The 25903-nt window shown below is 34.2% G+C and overlaps 1 protein-coding gene across 5 annotated transcripts in view; it reads left to right on the plus strand.

Annotated features, from left to right (window-relative positions):
- The window catches only part of LOC126377805 (zinc finger protein castor homolog 1-like), a 132758-nt gene that overhangs the window by 498 nt on the left and 106357 nt on the right, over nt 1-25903 (plus strand). For 4 of the 5 annotated variants that reach the window (XM_050025661.1, XM_050025659.1, XM_050025660.1 and 1 more), the window contains exon 1: nt 21-278. The gene's annotated coding sequence lies outside the window, so the exon portion shown is untranslated. Of the gene's footprint in view, nt 1-20; nt 279-25903 lie in introns of those variants that run through there. The other variant, XM_050025657.1, reaches the window with a different exon arrangement.

A 25903-nucleotide genomic window follows, 5' to 3' on the forward strand; every position in this document is an offset into this window, starting at 1 on the left:
CGTAGATGTAGTATTTTTTTCAGTCGCGTGTGTTAGGCGCGCGCGACCACTGTTGCGCGGATTCCGTTTTTTCGGAAATCGAGTTCTTTCCGCGTTTCCTGAACTTTGCGAACTTTTCTTTTCAGATTTAGTACAAAAAAAATATGAACTTTTTTTTCTTGTTGTGCTTGTAAACTGATGTGTAGTGTGACATTGGATTGATGGTGTGAAGTGACACTGTGTGCTGTATCGTGATTGTTTTCAGCGTTTCATTTGCAATTTGGATGTCTTAGATTAAGGTAAGTTATTTTTTAAACTTTTTTCTTCATAAATTATATTATTTATCCAAAAAGACTGTAAAATGAAGTAAAAGCCGGCATACAAAGGTCAACTAGTTTTGTGCAATTAATTGATAGTTGTTTTAAATATTACTTACTTTAGAAGAATACCGTTTGAATATGAAAGCTTAAAGTTTCGGCTTATACTGAAAAAAGCTCTGAGATGTATTTTTGTTTTTCAATTGGTGTAATAAACATTAAAATAAAAAATACGGTTTTTAAGATATCTCAAATATTATTTATTTGTAAACCCGATAAAATATGCTTTTAGTAAAAATATAGTTTTCTTCATTAGGAAAGTTTCGTAAAAAGATAAAATCTAATCAAATTTTGCCAAAATGAACAAAAACTTATCAATCCAAAGAATAATAACTTATTCGACTTTCAAAACTTAATCCTTCTAAATATGGAAACCACATGTTTCAAAGTTTTTTGTCGGAAATATTTAATTAATGATAGTAACAAACAAAATGTGATACAAAAACGTGATGGATAGATCTGAATTAATGAGTGAGATAAGTATTTTTGGAATATTGGTTCCATATTCAAATTCAAATTTAGATTTTGGCCTCAATATATTAAACATTAAAATAAATAATTATTAAATGGTTGGTAATTATAATTTGGGTAAGTATTAAAATAAATAAACATTACTTTTAAATTTATTAACGCTTTTACTAAAAGTAGGATAATTTAGGAGAATATTAGATTTTATTATTAATGTACTTATAGATAGTTTACTTATCTGTCTAAATGTAAGTGTGTAATAGTAACAGTGCTTTATTGACATTTTAATACAATCTATACAACTTGACACTGAATAATTAAAAACTTTATATGTTATGTTACTTAACCAATTTACACGTAACGAAACATCTAAAAGTAGGTAGTATTAGGTATCCTAATACTTCAGTAACTAGTACATACCTATTATGTACTTATTTACTTTAATTGTCTTATTAGCTGTTTCTTTGTTTCATTAAACAATTATTACATTACAATTATAGATCAAATTGGTAATTACTTCCATTCCGAAAGCATTTTAACCGACTTTATAAAAAGAGGTTATTATCACAAAGGTGTAGAATTAAATAGGTATGTATTGTTGAAGTATCATGATGGATTCTAAAAAAAAAGTAATTGATAATACCAGTACAACCTTTAAATAAAGACATACTACATTAAGTTACGCTTTTAATGCCTAAAGAAGTGGGCAGAGCCAGCATAACGCTTTAACTTAGAATCTATTTCAAATTCGATTTACGACTTAATACGTAGAACAGTTCATACTTTTGTTTTGTTTTACTAAGTAAGTAATTATGAAAGTGGATTAAAAGTCAAATCAAATATGCCCAAAACTCGACTTTAAATATCAGATAGACGCAACTCGCGCCCGCAATTCCTATCGGGGTAAATAGGATCACAAGTCACTTCTATCGTGTAGGTTGTGAGGTGGATTACCAACCTTCTCAACCCTGCTGCCAGGTTATTATTGAACCGCCAAAGGCCCCTGACATGGTTCAAGTAAGAACTACCTATACTTACATCAGTAAGTAGTAACCGGGACCAACGGCTTAACTTACTTTCGGACAATCGGGTGATCGAGCCTGTAATGTCCTAACCAAACTAGGGATCACAAAGTTATTTTTGTGGTAAAATCGGAATTCGAACCGGTTACCTCCGGATCGACCACCGCCGTTACAAACCACTCGAAGGAAAGTTATAGCCGAACTTGGTATCTATTGAACTATTGAGGTCTTAAGAGATTTGATGACGACTTAGGTACTATGTATCAATATATACCTACTTCTTTATATAATATTATAAAGACTAAATTACCAATTTTTAAACTTTTTAAACTTCGAACAACTAGCCAAAGTTTCAAACAAACTTGCATAAAGAAAGAAATACTTTAAAAACTTCAGAACTTTCGTTCAGAAACAAAGTAGCAATATGTATTTTCATCTAGAAATCGTCAGAAACATGTTTATCTTTCCAATCTGCACGATCAGGAAGTTTCGTCTAGAAATTTAAGGTCGCAGGTCGTAATACGTTCGGAAAGTGTGGAATTCTATTGCTGTCTAACTGTCAATGGTGTGTTTCTAATCGTGGGAATAAGTACTTATTATTATTTTAAATATTAGTTCCTAGGTAATATTTTTATTTTAATGTTTTTATTTTTTATAAAATAAAAATTATAATATTCTCTCTCTGATCGTGCAATTATGATTATAATTATAATTATTATATTTTTTAGTTTATTTTTAATTTAAAAGTCACAGTTAGTATTATGTTGATATTGCATTTTATATTTTATCTGTCATGGTATGTTTGTACGAAGCCAATTGTTGAGCCTTTTTTTGGTAGTACACACAGTTAGCTCGACCATTACAGACGGCGATACGGCTCACCACCTATCCCGTTGGTCAACAGAAAGCTTGGTGAGGTGTGGGTACTTAGTTCATCTTGCTATGAATGTACTTCTGACTACCCCAATTGGGATATGGTCGTGAGCTTATATCGTTGTTTAGGCAGTAAATACCTTTAAGACGCGATGTTTATCTTCTTTGTAATTTGTTACATGTCAAACTCTTCTTCGTCTTTTCTTTTCCTCTAACTCTATTTTATTCTATGTTGCGTAAAACTGCACACGCAACTTCACGCCTGTATTACTTAATACGGTAGGCAGTTCATCAAATGAGCACAAGATAACATGCTAAAACTTTTATCCAAGTGCTTAGATATACATATTGTGATTTGCCGAAAACGAGTATTTATTTACTTTTCTTTTAAGGTACAGGAAAAATAATGATTCTACTTTATCTATTTATAATATTTATTGTAATAAAAAAGCTTATAAGCAAAGAAACAAGTTTGGTAAAGCGTGGGTACTCAGTTCATCTTGCGATGGATACATCTTGTTAGTCTAATTGGGAATTTAATCATGAACTTATGTTATTTGGGATTATAAAAAAAGAGTTCTTTTTTATAAATAATTATGAATGTTCTTTATCGATTTTTTACATTTACCAGCGAATTGTTTATTTTAACACAAGCCCATTAATTTGAAAAGACATGACGCAAAAATGTTGATAATGGAATTAATATTATTAATAAAATTGGTGGAATCTATTTTATGTCATTGTCGATAAAATGTCAGTTCCTAAAAAAAGGCTGGAATGTGCGTAATTATAAAGTTAATTAAGTGTCGTAGGTACTTATGTCGGGAATAACTTATTTATAGAATAGTGTTTTATTTAGTATGCTTATTAGTGATGTTCTTTAGTTTTTTTATGTAAATGTCTTAATTAGTAACAAAATTACGTTATTAACAAGTTGGAAATTTACAGGCGATTAATAGGCTGTCTACATAAGGTCCGTCTTAGGCTTGCAAACTCGCTTGCAAAAATATATGCCTACCTGTTTCATCTTGCAAATAACAAGCGTTCCGGGTTCGAATCCCGGTAGGGACATATCACAAAAATCACTTTGTGATCCCTAGTTTGGTTAGGGCATTACAGGCGATTCCTAGCATTATCCCGTTTTTCACAGAGTCCGCTTACCTAACATGATGATTTGACAGGTCCGGTTTTTACAGAAGCGACTGCCTGTCTGATCTTCCAACCCGCGAAGGGAAAACCAGCCCAATACAGGTTAGGTTACCTACCTGGCTGATATTACCTCATCATCACTAAAGCCATGCTTTTGTCGGTGTAGACTCCATCCTTGTCTATCAAAGGCCAATTCCTTCACTTCCTTATAAGACACGACGTTTGTCTTCTCTTTAATCTGTTCCATGTAACCTCTTCTTTGTCTTCCCCTTCCTCTCTTTCCTCGTAGCTTTCCTTCTATGAATCATCTTGCCTCTTCTGTCCTCAATAACTCTCAATATTAGCTTCTTTTCCCTTACTCTTACTAGCACTTCCTTATTAGGAACCCTTTCTGTCCAACTTGCATACTACTTACTTTGATATTACCTCATTTAACACAAATACTTTAGCTGGAAACATACTGGTAAAGTACTTAATTCTCATATATGATTTGCAGTTTTTTTTTTGCGTCGTAATGTAAATATATTTCGAAATATTGGTGTGTTTCTTAGAAATACATTAACGTTTACCGAATTTAAGGAAAAACCACCAAGCAGATTTAATACCGAGTTTTTATAAACAGTTTTTATTTATTGATGATTTATTATATTATAAGTATCTACTTATTCCTTAGTCGGCCTCCGTGGTCCAGTGGTTGAGCGTTGGGCTCACGATCCGGAGGTCCCGGGTTCGAATCCCGGTGGGGACATATCTCAAAAATCACTTTGTGATCCCTAGTTTGGTTAGGACATTACAGGCTGATCACCTGATTGTCCAAAAAGTAAGATGATCCGTGCTTCGGAAGGCACGTTAAGCCGTTGGTCCCGGTTACTACTTACTGATGTAAGTATGTAGTCGTTACATGAGCCATGTCAGGGGCCTTTGGCAGCTCAGTAATAACCCTGACACCAGGGTTGATGAGGTTGGTACTCCACCTCACGATAAGAAGAAGATTTCTTAGTGGTCAACATAGACCTAATGTATTATAGAATACTAGCAATGTTCGCCGAATCAACTGTATACAATTTTCATCTTTAATTCTACATGCTTCTTGAACTTGCACCAATGAGTTATTAATTATCTTTTAAGTGCAATTTTCACTAACACAGTCGCCTCGACCATTATAGACAACACGGATCTCTATATAATAATCATAATCATCATTTATTGGTAAAAATATTACACGTCAATATAAAAAATAAAAAATTCTTAGTAATTAGGTAACTTATACCTATAGTTACATAGTTCAAACCATTTTAAAGAAACATTAAAAAAAAATGAACTACTTAAATACAATTATTATATTTACATTTATTGTTGTGTCATGAATACATTAAATATTACTTTTTAAAATTAACAAACTCATCGTACGAGTAAAATGTGTGCTCGATAAGCCATCGCTTGAGTCTGCATTTAAAGCAACTGAGGGAGGGGGCCGACGTGACACCCACTATAAGCAGTGGGTACTGTTCAACTTATGAGGGATGTACTTCTGACTACTCAAACTTATACGGCAGAAGATATTTTGAAAAACCGTTTTTACTTATTGTAGATTTGCCGCAGATGGCATTAGCTACTTGGCCCTTAAAAACAAAACACGTTCAGTCATTATGAAAAATTATCGAGCAATGAAAATCAGAAACGCTCCTTAATATAACAAGTTAAAGCTTATGTTTTATTGAAGGCTATGCAAAGCCTACTTATCACGGTCTTACAGTGCGCCTTTTTAAATCTAACTCCTAACAGATATGTATTTAAATTAATTTCAATCTATATTCTATATTCAAATTCAGATTCTAAATAAATCTATAATTGGTTGAATAAATGATTTTTCTTTCTTTCTTTCTTTCTTTCTTTCAAATATATATTTTTAAATTAATTTCAAAAAAACACAAAAATTATTTCTCTGGATTGAAACTAGCTTGTCTATTGCGGGGTTTTGTTAATAAAAATCACATTAGAATGTGACTTTTAAAAAAAATTGAAAATCACATTAGAATGTGATTTTAGAAGGAGCTTCCGCAGTTCGCATGGCAAAAAAAATCGTAAACCTACAGTTTCGGTAGACTTTCAGTCACCATTCGGCTAACATTCGGTCAACAGCTACCGGAAGTGCCCTTATCAGGCGCAGGATGTGACGTCACAGCAATGTGAGTCGGACGTGAGTGTTATATAAATACAACAATATTTTTTTCTTCTTGGCGTAAAACAATACTTACAAGGAAGTTATGTTATAAACAAATTCAGTTAAAAACCTTTGTAAGATGTTAAAGGAGTTACTTTATTCGCGCTATGTGCACTTTGTAGGGTAGGTAGGGAGTGTTAGGGTTGAACTCTTAATGTCAGTTAGTTTCAACTTACCCTCAGGCCTGTTGTCTTAAACGTTGTAACAGGTGAGAGCCTTCAACGCTCCCCATTTGTCCGGTCAAGTAGTTAACCATCTTAGGCAAATCTACAATAAATCGAACGTATATAAAAAGCACTTTAAAGTACTTACATTGAAAGGTTTAATGAAAAAACCTGTTTTTACTTTTTAAATCATAATATTTCATGGTATTAAAATAATATTTAATAAATTCTTCGTTTTATTGATTAAAAAGTTATAAAAGCGTGCAATTTTTCTATTTAATTTTAGTTTAGTCTTCCATTTTACCATTTTTTCTACTCCTCTACTTTAATCTGGCATTTAAATAACCAAAAAGTCTAATATAAGTACATACATAATTAAACTCTTTGAAAAAGTGTACGCTCTATGGCCTATAAAAGCATTGTTTACAAAGTGTAACTGTACTATAATGTCGCCAAAAAAGCATTGTTGTTGTTTTTTTTTTTTTTTGACCTGGAAACTGGCACCTTTACTTTGTTTGGTGCCATAGATATACTATAAAAAAAAAGTATACATTTGCCGCCATTTTCCCGCGCGTTGGAAAATAAATTGGAAAATTTTTGTGTTTCGTTTAAAATTACGTCGTCGTAGAAAAAGTATTGTATGCAACGTTGTATAACTAGGTCAAAAAATGCTCGTGGCGTCTCTTATTGCGATGTTCGCCAAGGCTCACATCGCAACTCACGCCACTCGCATTTTTTGACCCTTCTTATACAACTGTTGCATAAAATACTATTATTGCACTATTAAAATGTACTGAATCTGTAACAGTACATTTATGAATATAAAAAAATAACATAACAAGGGCCCTTAGTGAAGTTGCAAACTAAGAAAATGTCAGGGACAGTGATAAATTTATTTTAGAAACCTTATTTTTTTCCAACTAGAAGGACAATTTATGATGGGCATCATATTCTTAGAACTCCAAATCAAAAGTGGCTTCAATTTGTCATCCCGGTGGGGACATATCACACAAATCGCTTTGTCATCCCTAATTTGGTTAGGACATTACAGGCTGATCACCCGTCTGTCCGAAAGTAAGATGATCCGTGCTTTGGAAGGCTTTAAGCCGTTGGTCCCGGTTACTACTTACTGATGCAAGTACGTAGTCGTTACATGAGCCATGTCAGGGGCCTTTGGCGGCTCAATAATAACCCTGATACCAGGGTAGATGAGGTTGGTATTCCTTATAACGCATACGATAAGTTGTCATCTGATTACTGGCGGCTGTGCCTACCCCGTTAGGGATTATGAGCATAAGTCTATGTATGTATATGTAATATAATATTAGTCGGAAATATTCATACGTCAATATCTTCAATTGTAATTCCAAATACTTGCAGCACCAATAAAAAATCCGTTTCCTAATTTACTCGGAGACCATTGTGTAGGAAACGAACAATGGATTGACTCATGATATGATTCATTCAAATATCGAACGTTGAAACAAAATCGAGAAAACGAGCTCTTTTCTTGATTCCGTTTTCAAAATCGAGTCGGCTTGAAGTTCTAATTGGTTTCTTGATTCGGAGTTCGAGTTAGATTTTTGTTTATTGTTTGTATTCGAATTTAATTTGAATTACAACAAAAGCAACTGCTAAAGTTGTCTCTACACACAAGTCCTTATATGTGAATTAAACATTCAAGTTTCTCGCAACTTTGTCATAGCAAAGTATGTTACCTATTGAAAGTTTAAAGTGTCTCATATCGTCAGTCAAATATGCAGGAAAATGAATTTGATTAAATGTAGAGCTGACTTAATTTTGTTGTTCTTATTTGTCACATGAAGATCGTTCTATATTCAAATCGAAAAGATCTTTTTAAGAGACTGTTGTCTTTTATTTTAAAATAAATTTTATTTTAACATTCAGCCAGTGATAAATAACGGGTACATTATTAATATAATATTTATTAGTGGTAAATATTTAGCACATTCACATCCCTTCACCATCAAGCGTCGAAAGGCTTTAAAAAAAGTTTAAAACAGAATGAAAGCAAGACAGTAAACTGGAAACTTTTTAAACAAAGACAAAGTATTTCCTCCTTATTAAGAGAATACGTTTAAGACTGGCGAAATTGTAAACTGTGTTATTATATAAATAAAATCTTTTTAACTCAAACCGGAGAAGAGTTTACACCTCGCTTCCGGTATTTTTTTCTTTACAACTTTTTTGTTTGCAACCGGATTGGCGGGTTACACTTCCGTTAATGCGTTCTTTAGGAATTTGTATCAAACACTTTGAGATTAATTACTTAAATATTTATTTATTATCCATTCCTTAGATTAGAGTACCCTAAACTAGGTAGGTACTTTGTACTTTGTACCAAGAAATGAATGTATGTAAGTCAATGATAGATATTATGTTTTTTCTTCCATAATATTTTTTTTTGAGGACATAGATTCATACAAAATTGTGAAAAACCTTTTTACAAGTTAGCTAGCGATCCGGTCGCAACTCCGAATGGCCTTGCGTTAAGTTTCTTCTTTCCTTTTATTTTTGCGAATTTTTCTTTCAATAAGAACCTTTGTAAGTTTTAGAAAACAAAAAAGGTAATAAATCGGTGAAGGCGTTCTCAAGAACGAATCATCGAATAAATTAATTAAAATTTGAGTTTGCATCGCACAATCTAAGAATTTCTTTTCGTCTCAGCCCATACAATGTCGACAATAGGTACAAAAAGAAATAAAATTATTCAAAAGTACAACAACTCCACCATACAAAGTAATAATCTTGTGTTATGAACCAGCCGCCATTTTTAAACAATGACCGTTATTGTCTCTTCTTAATTCCATTTTTGAAAAAATAATCCATTTCGCATTTCATCTCGTAACTTTGTTCACTTCATTAGAAAATCGACTTTAACGTGAACTGTACTAAAGTATAATTTTCTATAAAGCGTGTAAAACGAATTCGATTTAAAAAATTCTCGTTTTATTATTAAAGAATAACCAGTCTTGTATCAAAGGGTTAAGATGTAAGTTCGCATGTTAATTGGTGGGTACAATGTATGTGTGAGCGAGATAGAAGAGGAGATGACGGAACGTTTTGTTGCGTCCTTTTGTGATAATTATGAGAGGGAATCGAATGTAATCGATGTTGATATTTGTTGACGTATTCGTTTAAAGGCTTGGCATGGCAGGGTTTTTGACTCGACTGAAAGGTCGTCGTCGATCTTTTATATTTTTATAGCTTTTTCAGGAGTTACATACCCACTTTTTGGGGTAAAGTGATCGGCATAATACAACTTAACTCTATCGCTTTAATAGTGATAATTAGGTGTCTTTTTTTGTCAATAAAACACGCCAGTTTCAATCCAGGTATAAATATGAAGTTATAGTTTTATGAAATGATTGATTTCCAAAATGCGCTTACGCTGTTTTCCCTGTAAAACGATGTTATATAATATTTATTTTCTAAGTTTAGATAAGAGAGTACCCACGTGATCTATTTAATTCCCAACTTTTTTCTTTAATCTGCTGAAAATGTCATGAATAGATAATATATTGGGTTGGGGTCACATTATACAACTTTTTATGCTCTCGCTGCCCAATCCCCCAAGCCAGAGGAGCGTGAAGTTATACGTTTGTGTTTGAAATACCCATCTCAATGCAATAACTAAGCCTAAGTACTTAGCTGTATAACGTAGTTAGAGCGATCGTTTCCCGCAAGATCCCGAACGTCTGTCTGTCTGTCACAGCACAACTCCATCTATGGGGCTTATTAATTGTTGTTTACAATTGCAAATCGATAGTTTGTTTTATAAATACGTTTAATTGTAAGTTGTAGAGGTATTTTTTTAAATTATTTTGTTATATTTGGGAGAAATACAAGGAAATAAGGCGATCTTACAGTTCCACGAAATTTATGTTAATACGTTGGTTAATTTGGAATTCTTTTTCTAATTGGATTTTAAATTGGCATTAACAACGCGTCAACGTTTAAAAAAATGATGTAGAGTTCCAAAATTGAAATCCGTTCTCTATAAAACACCCAAAAACTATGTTTAAAAATAATAATCATAAGTAACAGCCCTTTGCTATTAGAGAAAAATAAAACTAAATTCCAAGATGGCGCGTTTCGAAACAGCTGGCAGGAACCTATAGGTTAAGTGTAGTGTCACACGCTTCCAGAAAGCAGAATAGTACGTTACAAGTAATTTAAATAGAGCGATCCGTCAATTGAGGTTAATTCTCGTGTTTAAGGAATACGTAGAGTTTAATTATGAGTGAGTTAGATGTGCCAAGATGACGGAATGTTGGATTTTTTGTTGTTTTTCACAATGAGTGTTTAGTTCGTTGTCATTCTAAGAAGTTATGCGTAAGAAGATTTTATTACGATGATGCATTGATTGTTCTATGGATAAAGTGAATGTTAGGGAACCGTCTTCAAAAACTTTTTTGGTTCCCGCCAAAAACGATTTTGACATTCAAGCAGATTTAATAATATTGCGCAGAAGAAAAATACTTAATTGAAATATTGATGTAAAAACCAATATCTAAACGCCACAAGCGGTAAATACACCGACAATGATCGAACAACCTATTTCAAATTGTACCACGAAAATCGACAAATCATTCTAAATTCAAACAGAATCGATCGATTCATCGTAACAGTCGACAACTTTCAAATCGTCCGGAAACTCGAGATGTAATAACGAACGCTGTTACTTAGTTCTCTTTTCGATTTTTTTAACAAAATCGTGAGCTTTTTTTTGTACAGAACACATATTCAGATGTGTAATGACCAATCTCCGGGCGTCGAGAAAAAAAAACTAAATTTGAACTTTGGATCTGGTTGAAACTAATAAGAGTGTGTTTAGAGTCCTATAAAACTACTCTTGTACTTTAAGAAACTTAAATTTTGTATTGAGTTAAACGACTACTCCACACACACACACACACACACACACACACACACACACACACACACACACACACACACACACACACACACACACACACACACACACACACACACACACACACACACACACACACACACACACACACACACACACACACACACACACACACACACACACACACACACACACACACACACACACGCACACACATACACATACAAGCATTTTTAGATTTGATATTTTCTTTTTAAGAAATATTTTATGATTTAGTCTAAGAATTTTAAAAAAAAACCTTTATTTTTTTTATATTTTGTTATTTTTTCTTGACCATGACTTTTTGGGGGTGGAGGCCTGGAGTCCTAAAACACAGGGTATCCTAGTTTAGGCTCCAGCCTCTACAAATGTTGTATTTTTGTATTTATTTATGTATCCATGTGTTTTATTATTTGTAGAGGAAATAAAGATTTTACTTACTTACTTACTTTTTTTTTACTACTGGTGAAATTGCAAGGAAAGCTCTTAGTCCCAACTTTAACGTTCATGTCTTAATTACAATCAGTCTTTCGTCTCTAATAGCTCTATATACTACATATGATTCAATAAACCTATGCTAACTGCGTAGTGCTTGGAAAACTTTGAAATTTCAGTCTGGTCTTCAGTTCTTTCGGTTGGTCTTGCAACTAAATTCTAAATTCACTTTCATTCGTAAGGTAGCCAATCTACATACAGATAGAGCTTCTGCATTGAAAGCTCTAATACTGAGTCCAACATAAACTTTCGTTACCCTCATCAACAATTGAAGCATTAATGCATCAGTTACTAAACCGTCAGACGTATGCGCTCGCGCATCCTTAACGCATTCATAATAAGAACAAGACGTTCCATTTTCAAACGGACGAATCACAAACACTGGGAGCTTGGAATGCACTGTTCATATTCAAATTTCACCCTTTGAATTTAGAAGTTTATTTTTTCTTTTCATATTTTATGGCTTTTGATACTGGTGGATTAGTGTTTGACTAATTAAGTAATGAATAAATATATCTACGTACATAAATTCAAGCCATGAAGTCTATAAAGGCAGCCAGCCAGAGCATACTACACACTAGCTACTAGCACTGACCCATCAACTACCAATACCTATATCATGTTAGATTTGCAAGTCATTTCAAAGTTTTTTTCATTATAAACAAGGTATAGCTATCACTCTTTTTATTCACATATATTTCTTATGAAAAAAGAAACGAAAGGAGTCTATTTAGAAACGCTCTTAACCATTCACTGAGTCATTTTGACGTTGAATTTGACACTAACAGGAAATTAGACGAATAGTTTTACGTCAAATTAGTTGTCTGTTTTTTTTTTCATATATTTGAGACGTTTTTTGAATTATTGTTATGATTTTGGACTCTTTCTGACTTATTACAAAGAAATACGTTTCGTATCGTTCTAACATTAATTAAAACTTAGATTAAAACCCACCAAACGTGACTTATCGTAGATTTGCCATAACTGACATTTACTACTTGGCCGGACAAATAGTGACCGCTGAGGGCTCTCACCCGGTAGGTATACCGTATCTTATGACGTCATATTAAGTAAGTACTATTTCGTATAACCGGAGACTCAAAAGTAGCAAAATCTCGCATCTGGCGTATTTTTTTTTTTACAGTTTTACATACAAGATTTTTCATCCTTATCGCATCCTGTTCCAAATTCGATTCAAAAATCAATTAAAAACAAAACAATGAGGAACAGAGTCGTAACAAACAAAAACATGGACAACACCTCAACCTTAAACTTATCATCGTCTCGGCATACGAGATACATCCCACTAGTGATGTAGCAACAATAATTATTCCTACTCGAGTCGACATACCTGCTAATTCGTCTTGAGTCGAGTCGAGTTCTATTCGAACTCATATTTTGAATTTGACTGGCAGCAAAAAAGTTTAGTTTTTATTTTGTCTCCTGCACTCGCAATCAAAATCAAAATAACTGCAGCGTCGATATTCGTTCGTCAAGAAGAAATATAAGTAAAAGAAAACAATATTAACACAATTAAATTCTTTGTTGCTCATAAAACAAGAAAAATAGAACATTTAAAAAAATAGGACAATTAAAGTACTACCGTCGGCCTTATTACTGCCAACTTTTCCAGGCAACTAGAAAGTAAACGAAGTATATACACCATGTCATCTAAATTCAACTCCACCCGTCTTCAGCTCGAAATAAATCGATCGTCTGAAACATCCAACTCGATAGTAACATCACTAATCAGAAAGCCCATATTTAGTCCCACAATGGCAGGCGTGGCCCGTGCTAGAGGCGAATAATTACCTCCCCCCTTAAATACCTTCCCTTCCCCTTTCCCCCCTCACAGTGCCTAGACCCCCCTATTTCGCATGATATGCCTTCATTGAGCATTGTTTTCTTTGACCCTTGACAGAGCCTTTCGACAAATTTTATGTGTAAACAGACGTATGTTTATGAATGGGTTGCTGTACTCATGGTTGAGTGGACTCAGGTTTGGGCAACAACTACTCCTCAGGATTGGGAGTAGAGTAAAAGCATATAATGCGTTCAGCTGGTTCTCAACCCGACCATGTTGTAAAAGATCTCGGTCTTTCGGAATTCTCACAATCTGAAAACTTTCGTGTCTGTTATCCCGACCGGCATAAGGTTAAAATATTATGACTATTTATGTCCTATCTAAAATAATTAACTACCTATGTAAGTATTAAAAGCGATGAGTTGGTAATCCGTTCCGATGACCAGGACTTCAATACTAAATGTGGCTACAAGTTGTCCGATGGCAACGAAAGCATTAAGTTTATAATCAATTCAAACAAGTAATTTATACCTATCTGTCACATTATATCTCTTAAAATTAAATGATATTTTACTCTTATAAGAATTTACTAGGTATGTTTGAAGCCTAAATAAAAATGTCTTATTTTGAATGAATCAAAGCGTAAGAATGTGTAGGCCACCCTTGCGTGGCGTGGCGCGTGCTAGCATACACAATTACTAGGCTATGGCTATTGCAGCCATGATTTACAGCTGGTTGTGGACAGTCCCGACTAAGTGATTGGCTGACTAAAGTGTTTATGAATAGGACATGTATATTGTATACGAGTCAGTACCTAGCTATATGCGTAATATTATAAATATTTATGTCTTGATTTAGGTACATTTTATTTAATTATTAATAGGTCAGGTTAAGGAAGTTAGCTTATCTAATCCGTCGTGCGTGTCTTAAAGAAGATATTATGTGTCATTGGTGTTGAACCTCGAGAAAGAGCACGTTTTATGTGTTATTCTAATTATAAATTACAGCCAATTTTAAGTATCTTTTATTATACTTTTTTAAGTTACGCTATCAACAATGCGTTCTCGTTAATTAAGCAACCCCAAAAAGCAACTCCATATACACTAATCCATATACAAAATTTAGTAAAATCCAGGTCATTTTATAAGTATGCCTATCACACGTAGCTATGTCTAAATTAACCCGTTATTCGTGTCCTATGTCCCACTTAGACCACATAAATTATGGCCCCCATTCATACATTCGCTAAGTAACAAAAGTTACGTAACGAAACGCGAGTTGAATTACTGAATCGCGATTTCTCTGCCTTTCATACGAAGTTCATACGCAAAAGAATGGATACACGCACAGACACTTTACGATGGGCGCGAAATTCCGTCTAGACGAATATGTTAGATGAATTAGAAGTATTTCGGAAGTGATAAGACATACATACACATACATACCTACATAATTTGCGCAAGTAAACTTTGTCGAGGTAGATGCCAATGCTCGTCAAAATACAACTTACTATTACAGTTCCATTATGGGTAGTATGAAGTATGGTGACCGTAATGTAACAGTTTGCCATACCGGCCCGCCGCCTATAATACTTTCAGATATGACATTCCCATAGATCATTTATACAGCACGTCTGGGATGACAAGTAGCATGAAATATTCTAAGTTTATCGTTCCGTCTCTTACCACGCAAAAAGCGGGAAGTTAACACGTGCAATTTTAATGTAATATGAGTACCGAGATTCTTATTAGATATCGAACGCAAAAACTGACCGAAAAAACAAAATCGATCGACTACTCCACAAGATAACCACGAATCTAGATGAATCTCTTTTTTCAAACGGTAAAAATGTAACACACATCCAACATTTTAAATGAACGTCTAAAAAAAACAAAAAAGAATTCTTATCTCAAACTCGTTCTAAATTCAAAATATAAGTGAAGCAATTGAAAAACGAAACGAACCGAGTTCATATTACGAGCGCGTTCCAAATTCGAGTGTATTCAAATATCGAACGAGATGGATTATGACGGGTGAGTGGGAGATGGAACGCTGGAACACAAATCTTGATATTGGTAGAGTCATTTGTTATTTTTATTTTCTTTTTTTGCTTGACTAGAGTTAACCTTCTTGGTGAGTAATAGTAATAAATTAGTTATGGCAATATTAAAACTATTATTACACAGACATAGTATGTAGAGTCACAGATATCGTAAAAATACAATTCGCACTCACTCTAAGTGAATTATTTAAGATAAGTACATAAAAAATAAGTATACAATAACTAATTACCGCCAGCAATTATTATTAGACTGTCATAAAACAGAACATGACATAATAATCAATCTAGGTACCTAGGTAGCATAATTCTATTCACCTAACCTTTTCTCAAGCAAAGAACTCAATTTCAGCCAGTATTAATAACTCTATTACTAACATTCTTAATTTAAATTACAAATCGAGATTCATAAGGCATATCTTGTTAATAAAAGTTATTTATAGCTTTAAATTTTCTAATATTGTAGAACTGCGGGCTAACATTCAATCAAGAGAAGATTTGAATAAAATATTACTCAAACTTATAAAATCATAATCTTAGACGCTGTGATATGATCCTATTGATTGATGGGTGACCACTCTGGTTGGAAACCGGTAACCAGATTTACTAGACCTCTATCTATGTAAACAACTTACTTAAGTAGAGGTCAGCAAAAAAATGGTTTTAATGATCATAGTATGTTGACCCCAGACCACATGGACTAGAGTCATGTTTTGAAGATAATTAAAAATGTATAAAGAATTTATTATGTGTCATGGTCGTCTTCACTATTGTCGGTAGGTGTTTTAATTGAAACTAATAAGATAAGTACTTATAAAGTTAGTATGTGACATTGTTTTTTTTTTTATTTCCAAGGTAAAAGTAAGGAGTCCATTTACAAAAAAAAAAAATAACTTGCTTAGTAGTCATGCGAGAATAAAATGGCAACATTGCTTAATTAAAAAAATGCACAAGACAATTTCACGCACTATTATGATTAATAAAACACTGCTTTTTACATGACGTGTAGCAAAATTAAATCGATTTTTCAAAAGGAAGTAATATTTTTAAAGGAATTTTGCGTAATAAATGAAGGAATATGGTATAAAATAGACTGCAGATAAGTAAATCGATCTTTCTGTTCCGTGAAATATCAGACATTTACAATTTATTGCACGCAGCACTAAAAAGTTACAGATTAGAATAAATCAAATTCAAAAATGGAACAATCGTAATCGATCGGTTGAAAAACAGAATCATTCCAGAAACTTTATTTATGAAAATTTTGCGTTGAAACACAAGATGAAGATTATTTCGGAACGTCGATTTGGAATTGTAATAAAATCAATCATATTGTACGAAACGACTTGCAGATATGAATTTTTAACATTTGCTTTCCATTTGATGTGAAATGCTTCGAATTTAGTGCGGATATGTGATGGCCAATCTTCTTCTATCGTGTAGGTTGTGAGGTGGAGTACCAACCTCATCAACCCTGGTGTCAGGGTTACTACTGAGCCGCCAAAGGCCCCTGACATGGCTCATGTAGAGACTACTTACTTACATCAGTAAGTAGTAACCGGGACCAACGGCTTAACGTGCCTTCCGAAACACGGATCATCTTACTTTTTGGACAATCAGGTGATCAGTCTGTAATGTCCTAACCCAACTAGGGATCACAAAGTGATTTTTGTGATTTGTCCCCACCGGGATTAGTACCCGGGACCTCCGGATCGTGAGCACAACGCTCAACCACTGGACCACGGAGGCCGTTTATAAATAATTTCTGTGACGTTATTATGAAAGCTTGGTGACGCGTGGATACTTAGTTCATAACCTCTGACACATCTCTGACTATGCCAATTGGGACATAGTCGTGTGCTTATGTCTGTGCTGTTTCACAAACGGGCGCTAAGTTCGTTGCTTTGGGTTTCCGAGTTCGTCCCTGGCGTTCAGTTTTGGCTTAAAAATAGACATTTTGAGTGCTCCGAGATAAGTTAGATGGATGTTACGACTAAGCAGACGGATAAGCGGTTAATAACTTTATTTTTTTTAAAGTACTTCATAGTATTATTTTAGTTATTAATAGATATGAGCCGTGGCCAGTTGGTAGAACGCTTGCCTCTCACTTTGAGGTCGCAGGTTCGAATCCAATGATTGTCGAATTTGTTTTCGAATTCACGTTTGGAACTCTAATACCTCCTTAACACAAACGCTCGGCAATTGTTTATTTTCTCAAAAACCTTTATAATGTAAACTCGAGTTTCAAGTATCTTTATTATCATTAAACAAATATTATAACAGAAACATTTCTTAAACATAAACAGATGAAATTTGAACTTTGTTTTTGTAAACAATTATCTGTAAGTACGTTCGTCTTATTTGTTAGCTTGTTATTTTAAAAGATTAATTATTGTGGACCTCGCATGATCAGGGATTGAAAGAATACCTAATACCACGTATGTAACACCTAACTGCTTGTGACTTTGCAATGAATAAATGAATATGAATAAGAGTAATTGAGAGAGAAAGACGTGAATAAATTCAGGGCAGCATCTCCTAAGGGGATGAAAAGGGAGGAAAAATAATTATGCAATAGATTACGTGACGACCAAGACGCATAGGTTGGACGGAGCTAGTACGCAAAAACCGCGATAAATAAAAAGAGAGTGGGGGAGTTGGTGGTGGGGGGGGGGGCTTAGAGGGGGGGATGAGAGGGGGGTGAGAGGGGGTGCTTTGCCCACCAATAGGAATTCATAAGTTTAGGATTTCATTAAATTAGATAGATAACTTGTGACTCCGCCCAATCCAAAAGAGATTATGGGCGTGAGATTTAAAAAAAGAAACTAAAATAATAAAAATAAAAAATCTTTTTTTTTTCAGGCATCTAAGACGGTTAGTGGTTGTGTGTAAAAGTGATCTAAAAATGTTTTTAAACCTTTGTTTAAAAACTTTTTATTAAAACGTTTTATTTCCCCAACAGGGGCTTAAAATGGCCACATCGAAGCAATTCATCTAAGAAACCAATATTGCTATGTGACATTTGTTTGCATTGCGCACTTACTTTTATATGTGCAAATGTCAAATTGCAATATTGTTTTCCTAGATGAATTGCTTCGATGTGGCCATTTTAACCCCCAAGATAACGCAAAAGACTTTCGAACACATTCTGTAACTAATCACGCTTCGAAACCTCACTGGAACATATTTTAACGATTCGGCATAACAGAATTTTAATGCAACGCGTGATTGAGTTTCTAAAAGCCAAATTTAATCGCTCCTCGTTAATAGCCTGTAAACTTTTTTTTCCTTTAACAGTCGCCGGCGCATTCGTCAAAAATAAGAAAATTTATACCGAAGCGAAATACTTCTTCTATCGTGTCGGTTGTGAAGTGAATTACCAACCTCATCAACCCTGGTATCAGGGTTATTACTGAGCCGCCAATGGCCCCTGACATGGCTCATGTAACGACTACTTACTTAAGCACGGAGGAGTTCGAGATGAAAACTTTTTTTTTTGTGGTCACCCATCCTATGACCGGTCTCTGCGAAAGTTGCTTTACTTCAACAATCGCAGACCGAGCGCGTTTTACCGCTGCGCCACCGAGCTCCTCAGTAGTACCTAACAGGGACTAATGACCTTAACTTGCCTTCCGAAGCACGGACCATCTTACTTTTTGAATAATCAGGTGATCAGCCTGTAATGTCATAACTAAACTATTTTGTGATATAGTGCAGCATGGGAATACTTGTACGTATAAAAAAAATACAAAGATACATACACTTGCGACTACATAAACTACATAATAATAATACACATATAATATACTATGGAAGGAGGAGCTCGGTGGCGCAGCGGTTAACGCGCTCGGTCTGCGATTGTTGAAGTAAAGCAACTTTCGCAAAGCCCGGTCATAGGATGGGTCACCACAAAAAAAAAGTTTTCATCTCGAGCTCCTCCGTGCTTCGGAAGACTCGTTAAGCCGTTGGTCCCGGCTGCATTAGCAGTCGTTAATAACCATCAATCCGCACTGGGCCCGCGTGATGGTTTAAGGCCCGATCTCCCTATCCATCTATAGGGAAGGCCCGTGCCCCAGCAGTGGGGACGTTAATGTGCTGATGATGATGATACTATGGAAGAAAAGGAGTAGATACATTATGAAGATGAAGAGGAAATAGAAGTAAGGAAATGCGTCTTGACTTGCCCTTTAAAGGACTCCAATGACGTAGTTCTCCTAATGCTTTCAGACAGAGAATTCTTTCTTATTCATATTATGAACCGAATCTGTCGTTACAACAATCTACAAATGTTTCAAAGTCGTATAAGCACGATTTTATCCTCCGTTACGTAACGGACTGGATGTCGGATCTGTTGTACGTATTTTGGTATACTAAGATACTCATCTTGTCAGTTCATATTCAGCGTACCAGGTAATAGTTTAAGCCTTTTGATAACATCACGCATTAGTAAGTTGGCATTAGAAAGGATGGAACTGTGTTCAAATATCATTATACTAAGATATACCAAGTCACGCATCCAATGCTTCCATTTTCAAACGAACTAAAACGTATTTTAATTCAAAGGAATGCAAATTTTATTTAATTTTCACGTTCATTCGTGAATAATTATTTGAATTTAAAATCAAGTAGTTACTTTATTTGTTAGTTTGAGTATTTACTTAGTTCTGAATTTAAACTCAAATAAGAATAAATCTAATAATAATATAATTGATGAACATGGAAATTAAATTACATTTTTACATTCGTTTTTATTTATTTATTTATAGCTAACAGCTCCAATTACAAATATGTAATTACAAAGGCAGTTAGCAGAAGGCCAATTACAAGCTTCCACATATAACAGTGAAATAACAAAGAAATTTCTTACGTCATAAACTATACAAATCAAATTTTAATATGCTTGTAAATATTCTTGTATTAGGAAATGGGATGATAGCCGACGGACACTACTTAAATAAATAAAAAAATGTAGTAGGTAAGGAGTTATAGAGTCAGCATATAAATGGACAGATCGACGAAAAAGGCTTTGGCACAGCAAAAGCAAAATCGCGCTCAAAATAAGCGCGAACCTACACTCGACTCTTTTGGTGCGCCGAAGCTTTATAAGACATGACTTGATGCTTTTTCACCCTTTCGAGTAAATATGAAACATAAAAGCAAATCTAAAAGTATAGAACTATAGGTTTTTTGTCTTATGTAATATAGTTGTGTTTTAGATGTCATTCGCTACTTAGCCTTACTAATGTGGAGTGTTGAGGACTCTAACCCATTAAATTAGGTACGAAAGTCAAATGGGAGTACCTCAGAATTCAAATTACGCGTTTTTCCACTGAGCCGTAACAGCTCGTGTAATGAGACTAATAAATTCTGATTCAGTAAACACGTCCTTCGTAATAATTCTTCAAGTAGCTACCATTCCCTAATGGATATTCTACGAATATATCGTATGACACATCTTAATTTGGAAGTGTTATTGTTAGCGAATGGCGTCTCGGCGGTATAGTTTTCGATTTTTATAATAACATTCGTAAGTGTCTTATGTATAGTCTCTAAGGGCCCTATCTCATTAGGACACCATGGTGGCTTAAATAAGCCACATCGAAGCAAGTCATCTAAAAAAACAATATTGCAATTTGACATTTGGGAATATAAAAGTAAGTGCGCAATGCAAACAAATGTCAAATTTTAATATCAATATTGCTTTTTTAGATAAATTCCTTTGATGTGGACTTTTCATCCACTTTTTAACGCCCCTGAGGGGTTAAAAAGTCCACATTGAAGCAATTCAGACGTTTAGTGAAAAATAATTGATTTGACTAGTTGGAAACTTACACTATTAGGTATGTTACTAGTATTGGGACAAAATTAACTTTATGAAAATCTTTACATATGATACAGTTGCCCAATTACTTAGGTCTCTCTTCGCTAGAAACTCAATCGAGTTTTTTAATCACTTAAACTCAAAATACTTTAAAATCAAAATACCTACTTAGTTAAGTACTCCGATGAAGTCATTATCGAATAAAACTCATAAACGCGACAAAATATCAGCCATGACAAAAGTTATACGAAATAAATAACAAAAATGTAACATCGAATGGAACTCCGAAATTGATTTTCAATAAAAATGAATATTCGTTTTGAACAATCCCAATCATTGCCGTCCTTATGAATTTGGAATTTGTCCGTTTTTCGCCCCATTCCACAGTTCCAAATTAAAAATGTAAGAATTCTCGCTTGGAAAGGAATTTATATTTTATTTCATTTCATTAAATCCGCCATCTTTTGTTTTGGGAACGTTCCGAGCCGATTGGAATTCATATTTTTCTGGCGTTTTGTCCTCGACCGTGTTCTTTCCTTGAGGTTTTTATTTTATTTCGGTTTCTGGTTTCGGTTGAGTATTAATTATTTTCTTAATTTTGATGGATGCGTCGGCGAATGAATAGTTCTATATGGATAAAAACCTATCTCATAGAATAAAGAATAGAACGGACACGCTCCGCCCCGCGCCCATTAGTATCGGTGAGGTGCTGAACTAGATTTACCTCACCCCCGTTGCCTTCGCTTTAGTCTATTTAGTAAGGAAGCGCGTGCGAACTGTCTGTCTCGCTCGCACTCACGCTGTTTACGTAGTATGTAAACTATTGTTAAGTATCGTTACTCATCACGGGTTCGATTCTGGTTCGTGTCAATCCGACATCTGGATTTCTTCCATCGAGTCCGATCTGAAATCATACTTAATGGAATGGAATTTACATTTACGGAATTAGACGTTTGGAAGTAATAAAATGAAGTTATGACGTGTTTTGATCTTTCCATCATGAGGTAAATATAGATTAAAAAAAAAAACTTAATGATAAAGAGGAACTTTTAGGCCTTTGCCTTCAATTAGATTAAATAAAGGTTATTAATAACTGCTGATTTGTAACTAAAACAGACAAGATTATTCCATCGTGTCGCTCTATCCTAAAATATTAGATAGAGAAGGGAGAGGAGATTATAAAGAGAGTGATAAGGAGAATAGATTACCTAGAACGTTCGGTGCCGATAGCACTTTTTACCTAACCGTATAAGTAAAGAGTGACCTATATTGACCTTAACATGTTCAAATAAACATGTATACCTACTCGAGTCATCTGTCAGTTTAATTTTGTATAAAAAGAACACCTATGATATTCTTTACGAGTAAATGTTAAGACCCAGTTATCCATTGTTCGACTGACATTTGTATCAACTTATAAATACTACAGGTACCTATTATCACTCAACAAAAATTAAATTAATAAAGTCATGAATAATTCGTAAACACTTAAAATTAAACCAGTCTATCGATCTACTGACTAGGTATGTATAATTTATTCGAAATTCAAATTTCAAATTGTACTACTCGTGTTTGAATTTGGAATAGCATTCTCGATTGTGTCGCGTTGGCATTTTGGCATACGCTCTAGCTGGCCGTTACCTTTTCGTATTTCGAACGCTTTGTGTTCGAATTTAGAAAGATTATTTTGCTTTCTTTTTTCTTTGGCGATTGTGTGCAAATGTAATTGTCGACTGGTTATTGTCGTAACGAAGAGTTGTTCATATACCACGTGGACTATTAATGTTTGCATACGTCTAGAGAAATAAATCGTTTAATTGTAAATACGTAACGTTCTAAGTATTAAGTAGGTACCTACTTACTACTTCTTTTTCTTATCGTGTGGGTAGTTAGGTGGAATACCAGCCTCATCAACCCTGGTGTCAGGGTTTTTATTGAGCCACCAAAGGCCCCTGACATGACTCACGACGTCTTAGTACCTACTAATGAAATTACGTAGGAACTATGTATAAAATTAGTGTTTCCTCAATATAATCATTGTGTCTTTAACTCATTATGTATGGGAAAGAAACTTATTTAACTTTTTTGTTTTCAGGTAAAACTGGGCCCATTTCAGTCAGCACGAGGTACTTATTGTAAGGATGAATTCTGAGTATTCAGTAGTGCATGTTAGTTCAGTGCATGTCGTATTCGTTTTATACAAACAATGTATAATTAACCTATACTTAGTTATATGTAGACACCTAGTTATGTAGTTAACTTATAAAAAAAATACATTTATAATACTACGCAAAGCACTAAAAGCGTAATAAAATATGAAGAAATTATTTACATATGCATATTACTAGACAGTCATTTATACTTACCTATTATCATCGATCATTTTCACATAAAATCACACAATCCATCACTAATTCGCCACATATTAGACAACCTACATGTATCTAAAAGCATTTTGCAATCCTTACATCCCACAGTATATGATTGTCTCCGAAATATGAGCGCAGGATGGATTGTAGAGTAATAAAGATCGTTGTATTAAGAACGCGCCTCGCTGGCAACGACGCGAATTTGAAACATTATTTTATTTATTTATTGACTCATTATTACCAGTCAGTACGTATTTATTTATTTAAAAAAAAAACGTCTGTCTATTTTAAAATAGTTTTTGAGTTTTATTTTTTCTATAATTTACAATTAGAATAAAATTTGAATTTGGAACATACAATATATACAATATAAATAATTAAATAAAATGAACATAAAATGTTTATTTGTATTTTTTAAATAATACTTAGATTGAAATAAAATGATTGAAACACATTACTTATTTAATATTGCTGTAAACAAAAATTGCAATACTTATTTTGTCGCTCTGCCAACTATTGCGGATTTATTGCCAAATAATGTTTGTATTGTTTTATAGGCATTTGTCGTTGTGGCTATTTAGTTTGTTTATCATACTTTAATAGCGCAGACGAGCCAAACTTATATTTCTGAGTGAAGTACCAATCCGATCGATTTAAAAAAAAAAAAACACCTACCAGGTTTCAGAATTGTTTCTTAATTTTATTTTGTTTTTTTTTAGGGTTACCTACCGTTTGCCGGAAATATTTTTAATTTTATTTTGTTACTATTATAATTATGTTTCCGTGTAGAGTAATAAGTAGTTAATAAAAAAACTTGTTATTGACTTAAATCGTTTAGCTAAGGACAGGGCGTTAACCCTTCCAGCGTTTAGTCCGAAAATTCCTTTCTGGATTTTCCCGCCGAATCAGACTTGCACAAATAATGTTCTAGAATTAAACCTATCTAAACTGTAGCGAGCTCGAAATAGGGCGCGTTTGCAGCAATTATTTTAGTTCTGTCTTTCTGAAAATTGGCAGCGGTGTGAGATGTTCGCAAGCGGCATTCGGTTGGGAAACCGTTGTACTCGCGCCCGCCACAACATGACCCCTCCGCCTAAACGGCTATCGCACAAAACTACACAGACAGATGGGTCCCACATAACTGGACGGGCTTTATAAATAAAGTGCCCCGATATGCGAATAATAGGTAAGCCAGATCGACGTGTGTTCTCATCACAGCTTTATTTTTGTCTATACATCGACCTGACGCGGATCTTTGCCCGAAAGTCACAATTAATTGAGAACAATATAATTAATGCCATTATTACTATTATAATATTAATAAATTACAATAATAGTTCTAAGAGCCAACTCTACAAGCCCCATTACACACGCTCTTAGAACCCGCACAAATTGAATTCTAGATTCATTGTTTTAAAATTAGTCGATAAAATTTGAAATACATCTTGATTGCTAACATTAAACATAAATTTTAATGCGGCATAATAAAACTGGTTTATGAACGAAACAATAGAGGCTTTATGTTAATAAAATAAAAGTTGAAAAGCAGAAAGGGCTCGCTATTAATTTCTGCTACAATTTAATACCATAAAGAGAAATCGAATAAAAAAAGTCGACCAACGCCGTCGCGCGCTGAAAAATTTACATTTGTAATCAGAGCCATTAACGTCTACAATAAACTGCATTGACATGCGCGGGAGTAGGACGGAGCTATGGCGCGGGAGCGAGATAGATAGAGCTCGCGGAGTCTCCTCAGACACAATAGCGGCGCGTGCACAGAGCGAGCGAGACACATCTATTTAGGAGGAGGGAGATAAGTGAACTTTTGTAGATTGGGCTTCGATTCAATAATAGTTGCGTTGGATTTTATGCGTTTGCGAAAAATGCACGCAGATTTATAGTTTCGCTTTCCGCGTAGTCTATTACCGTGGTGTATGCAGTCGGTTATTGTACTGGATTGTGCTCGGTTTGAGCATTGGGATAATGATAATGTGCGCGATGTTAATGACAATAAATACCTATTGTTCGGAAAACCTTTGTAAACTGATATTAGTAGAGAAGGTACTACTACAATGCAATAAATGAATATGAATATGACTACACTTTATTTTGAAGAACAAAACATACTTACGCATGTATTGCACATATCACATAACATACACT

This window comes from Pectinophora gossypiella, chromosome 24 (assembly GCF_024362695.1).
Source record: "Pectinophora gossypiella chromosome 24, ilPecGoss1.1, whole genome shotgun sequence".
NCBI lineage: Eukaryota > Metazoa > Arthropoda > Insecta > Lepidoptera > Gelechiidae > Pectinophora > Pectinophora gossypiella.